Raw genomic sequence first — 7011 nt, forward strand, 5'->3', positions numbered from 1 at the left:
CGCGGCCGGCGCGGTCTGAGGCGGCTCCGGGCGCCGCCGCCTTATATGGGGCGCGGGGCCGCCGCGTGCGCCGCGGCGCTGACGTCGCGCGTTCCGGGCCGCGGCCGCGTCCAGCGCTCGCGGCATCCCAGGAATGTGGCTGGCGCGCGCCGCGGCCGCCCCGCCCCGCCCCGGCTCCGGCACCGCGGCCAAGGCGGCGGCGCTGCCGCGGGGGGTCCCTCCGCCCCTGGACCCGACCGGCCGGGACACAGCGCGGGGGGCCGCGGAGGCCGCTCCCCATCCCGCGGACGCGGAGGGTCCCCACGAACGCGAGGGTGGTAACGGGAGGCGCAGTTCGCGCTCGGGGCTGTGCCGGCGGCGCCCCGCGCCCGGACACCTACGGGACAGCGGAGCTGCCCTGCCCGCCCCGGGCGCCCGCGGCGCTGCCCCTCCAGATCACACTGCCCGCGGGGTCACCGGGGCTCGGGCCCTGCTGCTGCTGCCATGCGAGGGACAGTCACAACCCTTCCCGGTACGGCAGACCCCGGGAGCCTGGCGGTGCCCAGCGGCACCGAGAGGCCGGGTTTCCAGGCCGGGAACGGGATGGCCACGCGGCGAACATCCTCCCTCCCCGTCAACCTGTGTATCTCTGGCCTCAGTGTCCCTCACGCAAGTTGGGTGCTCTTGAATAGTATTGCCTCGTTGAAGTTTAATATTTGGGGATGGGGAGGAGAGATTTAGCTTCTGTTGTGGCGTCTTTTCTTTTCCTGGCTGTAAGTATTTCCAGATGGGATTTAGACCCCAGACGTAACAATATTTCCATATTTGGTATAGCAGTAGCCCGCATTTTTCACATTTTTCTGCTCTGTTATCCAACCACAAAGCATTCTTGACAGCTTCAGATGTTGTTAAATATAGCCTTAACTTCTGTTCCCAGGGCAGGAAATTCTTTGGAATTCCTGTTTTTCACGCAATCTGTCTATCATGATTTAGGAGAACTTTGCTGGAGGAGCCAACTGGCGTTCTACTGCAGTTCACTCCTTTATTGAAATAGCCCAGAAGTTGGGTCTGCTGCCCAAAGGCATTACAATGAATCCCCATTCCAGGGATTTTTCTTTGCAAATGAGATTATTGTTCCTAACAAAAGTTTGGGGTTTTTCTTGTCGCCTTCAAGGCTGGAAGGTGGAGAAGCGGATTCAAAGGAGAGGCGAAAGCTTGCAAAAACCCCTCCAAAACCCATGAAAAGTGGAGGGGGAGGGGGCGAGGGGGACGGTGAGAAAGGAGGGATGCGGAGAGGAGGGATGTGATTAACCTGGCTGCGGCATTCCCATACAGCGGGTGTCCCTGCGTGCCTCCTGCCCGGGACGGGCAGCCGGGGAGGGGAGGCAGCCGCAGCCCCGCCGCTCGGAGGAGCCGAGCCCGGACGTCTCGTCGCCTGCCCGGCGGCCGAAAGGATGACAGAAAAGACCGTTTCGTGGGGACGGTGCGTAGGGCTCCGGTAAGTGCCGCTCCCGGGGCCGCGGGCCCGTGTGCTGTTCCCTGGGTGTTCCCACACCAGCGGGAATGATGAGGCACTTTGTCGGGCCCTGCTGGGGCCGCAGAAAGGAGAGTCCTTGTTATTTGTCCGCGCCTGGAGCCCCGCGGTGCCTCCGCGGGCACCGGGAGGTCTCGCCTCTCCATCGCGCACCTGTCGCTGGCCCAGCCCCGGGGGGAGCGGCCCGGGGGGGACAGCCCGGCTCGGCTCCCCAGACCCGCAGGCACCGCCGAGCTCCGTGGGCAGCACGGGGTCCCGGGGCCGGACCGGACTGTGTGGGATGGGGTGGGCGCTGCAGGATGGGGCAGCCTCTCCCCGCAGGGGGATGCCGTGACCCCGGGGACGGGGCGGTGCGATGGGCGTCCCCGTCGCAGGGGACACCGATGCCGCTGCCAGCCGGGCTGCGGAGCCCGGCCCCGAACTCCTCCTCAGGGATGTCCTGCACTGCCTGTGAAGGGCTCGTGTCCTCAGCACTGCTGTCCCTCTTCCCGGCAGTGGCCAGGCCGCTGCCTACGCCAGTCTTGATAGAGGGTCCTAACTGTAGAGTTTCCCCCCCCCCTCCAATTTATTATCTTCATGATTTTCTTTTCATTCCGGTTAATTGGATTGACGTTTTACTTTGTGGTGTTTTAGGGGGTGGGGAAAGGTGACGGGACAGAAGCTCTGAGCACTCTTTGCCCAGAACACGTGCTTCAGAAGGCAGCAGTGTTTTTCTTCATCACATGTATGCCTCAAAAATCGACCAGAAAGGACAATTGCTGAAAGGGAAAACCAGTCTTTAGTTGCATGCAGCTCTCTCTGGAGACTGCCAATGTGTACCATGTAGCACCATTTCTGATGACAGGAACTATTTAATATGTCCAGCAAGAATTCAAGAGAGACCACCAGCAAGCTTTGATGGCTACCAGTAATGGCAGTAACAACTTTCCATCTCTACATATTTAGCTGAGCCCCAGCTGGTGATGAGGAGTAGGACAGTCCCATTTCCAGACTCCAAGCTATCCACTCCAGTGGTCTTCCCTTGGTTTCACAAGTGTATGGGTTTTCCTGTGGTACTTTAGTTTTAAAACCCTAAAGTGGTTTTTAGATGGGGAATCGGGCTGGTACTTTTTTCCCTGGATGACTCTTTACACAGCAGCATTATGATCAGGAGGAATGAATTTGTGATTCAACACACCTTGATTAATGAAAAAACACCTTGATTAATTTAAAAAATTTTGAAAAAGAAGAAGCTAAGACATCATTGCATGGTTAAATTGGCCAGTTTTGCTTTTCAGGGATTTATGCAAACACTTGTTTATTTAATTACATCTAATTTAAGGACATGCACTGAGCGCTTTGCTTTGATCTATGGCTTTCACAACATTCAGCAAATGCCACAGGAAAAGTCAATGAATAGCGCCTTTTCTCAGTTGGTTTCATGTCTTACCACACATTCACACAACTTTGATGGGAAACTGTAACTGAACCTACATTTGCTCAAGAAAAGGTCACTTCGAAAGCTTTGAAGCACCTTTTAACAAACCTGTCCTGAATTTCAAGTAGTTGTCAACACTTGAGACGGGTTGAGTTTCTTTGGAGTTCAGGTTAGACTGTGACCCTTTCCCTGCACACGTTTCCCTGTCACAAACCATGACCCAGTGTTTACCCTCCAAGCTGTGGAGGGTAAACATCATGGGGTACACTTATGTCTACTTCTCCTGAATGTACATCAGGAAACAGGAAAAAATTTGGAATATCTTCCTTTTTTAGATTTTGTTCAGTGTAATGTACTGTTCCAGACCTTTGTTGTCCTAAGTAAACTGGGAAATACTCCCTGTTTCATGCCACAGAGAGTATTTTACTGGCTTCTCAATTTGTGCTATAGGCAGTTGCTGGGAGCTCAGCTAATGCAAAGCAGGAATTTGAAACTGTTGGCTTACATAGCAGGTATTACAGATTTACTGAGTATATCCTGTTATTTTCACAGGCCCGTGTCTCTCCAGGGAAAGGACTTTCCAGAGAAATAAATCAAGAAAAAATAACTGGTTTAATTTCCCTCCACCCAGCATCGTTTTTTCCCGGCTGTGCATAGGAACCTTGGAGCAGCATGAAGGGCTGTGTGGGACAGAGGCTCCTCCGGGTGCTGGTGCTCCCACTGACAGTAAGTATCCAGCACCAAACTGGAGCACATCAGAGGTTTACAACCATGTGGATTCTGGAGAAAGATTATACTAAATCCAGTGTCCAGCCCCTTTTTGTACTGTGTTTAATTTCCTCTTTCTCATTCTCTTTTTCCTTTGCCCATCTATTGCTGTGTGCTTCTTCTATCTCTCCTACTCTTTCTTCTCCTTTTCCCTGCTCCAATCTTTTCCCTGTGTCCTTCCCTCTCCCTTTAGTGTGTCCTGGTTTTGGCTGCGATAAAGTTAATTTTCTTCCTAGTAGGTGGTATGATGCTGTGTTTTGGATTTAGGATGAGAATAATTTTGATAGCACACTGATGTTTCAGTTGTTGCTGAGTAGTGCTTACACTAAGTTGAAGACTTTTCAGCTCCCCACACCACCACACCAACGAGTAGGCTGGGGAGCACAAGAAGCTGGGAGAAGACACAGATGGGACAGCTGAGCCCAACTGGACAAAGGGATACTCCATATAATATGACACTTAGTATACAAACTAGAGGGAAGCTGGCCAGAGGCCAGCTCTCCAGAACTGTCTGGACACTGATCAGTGGGTGGTAGGAAATTGCATTGGGCATCACTTGTGTTGTATGTTCCAATTATTTTATAATTTATTATTATTGTTGTTGTTTATGATTATAGTTGTTATGCTTATTGTTGTTATTATTATTATTGTTGTTGTTATTATTCCTCCTTCCTTTTCTGTTCTATTAAACTGCCTTTATCTAAACCCATGAATTTTTTTTTTTTTCCCAGTTCTCTCCCCCATCCCGTTGCAGGGGGAGGGAAGGGCCAGTCAGTGAGTGTCTCTGTGGTGTTTAGCTGCCTGCTGGGTTAAACCACGACAGTGTTTACCTACCTTGGGCTGGGCCTCTCCCGTAGCCCCTGCCAGGCCGCTGGTTCCTGCTGCACTAAATCAGTCCTCCCAGAGTCAATGGCTCCTCTCAGTCACTCACAGGAGGTGCAAATCCAGTGGGACAAATTAAGCATAGCAATGCACAGGCAGAGCAGCCAAGTAGCCAGAAGGCTTCGGCAGCTAAAATTCAAGTGGGTTCAGAAGTTTCTCCTTGCTTTGATTTGCTCAGAGTTTATGCTGAATTCTTTTGAGTATGGCATTTCCTATTTGTTTTCTTCCTCTTCCCTGCTGCCCTCCCTTTAGCTATGCTCATGCCTGTCAGTTTTTGTATAGTCTGTGCCTTGCCTGTGGTTTCTAATATTTGGGGGATTTTGCTTGGCAGTATTTGTGCACTGAGAGGCTCTGTGTTTTGTAGGTGTGCTGTACTTTCCTCTGGCTGCTGTCAAGGTGTTGTAGAGGTTCCCAGTGTGTGGAAGTGCAAGGGGGACTTGTGAGCCTGCTCACCCTGCAGGGAAACAGAGAAGGAAAATTTATTGTAGTATTCATCTGTGCTGTTTGCTGCTTTGACATGTGAACTGCAACTTACATAGATGTAAGGGACATAACAAATGTGACAGAGGCAGGAAGCATCCATGCTGACAGTCGTGGTTGTCATGTTCTTGTTGGACACCGACAGGCAGTACGTACTGCATGGCTTCCCCACCCCCAGCTGGATGCAGAAATGTGGAGCAGTTACAGCCAGCTCCTGCTTAATTCCTTCTTACCAGTCAGAGGCTCAAAATACCTTGGTCATAGTCATTCAAGGGTCTGACATTAACTTTGTTTTAGTACCAGCCACTACCATTTCCTTAGTGAGATGGGTAGATTACTTAACACATGTTCACCTACTCTCATGCAGATCTACTTCAACACTAGGCTACGTAGAGAAGATGCAGTTTGCACCAAGCACATCCCTATAGCTTAAATTTACAATGGAAAGACCTATTATGGGCTTTGGCTCTCTATATCACAAAATAAAAATAATCTGGTGGTCCTAGGTAGCACCTGGCTGCACATGGATTTTCTTACTTATGTCTATTGTTTTCATCCCATGCAGTCATGAAGCTTGCAGAAGATAAAAATGTAGCCTGTAATCTCTTTATAAATTCTAGAAAAAAATTAACAGCTGTGTCTCATGACTTTCATGAAGGAGGCTGAAGCATCAGAGGAATACAAAGTTCTTTCCCAGCATACATTGAGATGAAGGCCCTGGAGAGAGATCTCACCCCAAAGAGTTAATCATCCCAAGTGACCTCAGTAAAAACTTCTTAACTTTAAACTTTGGTCCTCAGAGTGCAGGCTTTCCTAGTGGAGCAATGCGTGTGAACTGACATCTGCAAAGACAAAATGAACAAGCTCAGAAGATAATTGCTCATGATCCTAAGGAGTTACCAGAGCCAGATGAACCTAAGATTGCAGTCAACTGGGCTGTGCCTCAGGAATCCTTGATCAAATCACACTTCCAGGCTGTGGTCCATAATGGTTGTCAGCTGCTGCCTTAGTCTACAGCTTAACTGCACCTTGGAGACAACCACCTCCTGCTTTTATCTGTGTCGACTGCCCAGAATATGCTGTCTTTGGTAGGTTCAGATTTGTTTGTTTTCTTTTTCTATACTTCTGTATCCATTTTCATATATTTGAAATATATGGCAAACTTGTTTTTTCCCAAGATGTTTTGTTTCATTATAGTTTATAATCACAGCTACTTTTACTTAAGCTTAGTCTGCGTCAAAGCTCAGGGAACCCTTTGCCTTCCTGCTGATGCTTTCCCTCCCTCCCCGCTGTTTGTGACCTGATGAAATAGTCTGCTGTCACTAATCTAAGAGCATTCAAAGGAGTTGCCTAGTCTTTGATTTTAATAGCATATTTTTGTAGCTATTTTCTTGAAAAAAGAAAAGAATGTTGATTTTTTTTTTTTTGCATGCGAATAGGAGAGTAGGCCTGCTCTGGCAGGATGCTGAACATGCTCTGCCACACAGTGCTTTCTGTCACTTACTGCACTTTCCAGGCTAGCTGCTGGAAATGTCACAGGATTAATTTCCAAATCCCCCGAGGTGCCTGTTGGCTTTGTCCAAAATCATTACTCATTCTCTGCTATGTACACAAGCTTACTAAAACATGGTGAGACCTTAGTTATGTTTTCTGCGTTACTGTTCGTTTCCATTTTGTTCCATCTGGGCTCTTACCTTTGCCTACCAGTGTGTTATGTGAGTGCCTTGCAGCAGCAGCTAGCCACGTTCTCGTGCATGCTTATTTCATGGCACACATGAGCTGAGTGATACCAGAAAGCCAGCCACAACCTCCTCCAGGGATGTTCCACTGCTGGACATCAGTTGTTGTGCCTCTTGGTTCTAGTTTGTGATAGTGCAGTGAAAAAATCAATAGCAGACAAATAAGTAGACACGATGTCATCCTTGCACATAGGGAGGACTTGCAGGCAGCC

The 7011-nt window shown here is 49.6% G+C and overlaps 1 long non-coding RNA gene across 1 annotated transcript; it reads left to right on the plus strand.

Moving 5' to 3' along the window:
• The first annotated feature begins 1282 nt into the window (after positions 1-1282).
• Positions 1283-6153, plus strand: LOC113951179. Its single transcript, XR_003529076.1, has 3 exons — positions 1283-1477; positions 3483-3656; positions 4945-6153. It is a non-coding gene; the product is annotated as an uncharacterized LOC113951179 (long non-coding RNA).
• The last annotated feature ends 858 nt before the right edge of the window (positions 6154-7011 follow it).

The sequence above is a fragment of the Corapipo altera genome, unplaced genomic scaffold, assembly GCF_003945725.1.
Source record: "Corapipo altera isolate COAL_440 unplaced genomic scaffold, ASM394572v1 57, whole genome shotgun sequence".
Classification (NCBI taxonomy): domain Eukaryota; kingdom Metazoa; phylum Chordata; class Aves; order Passeriformes; family Pipridae; genus Corapipo; species Corapipo altera.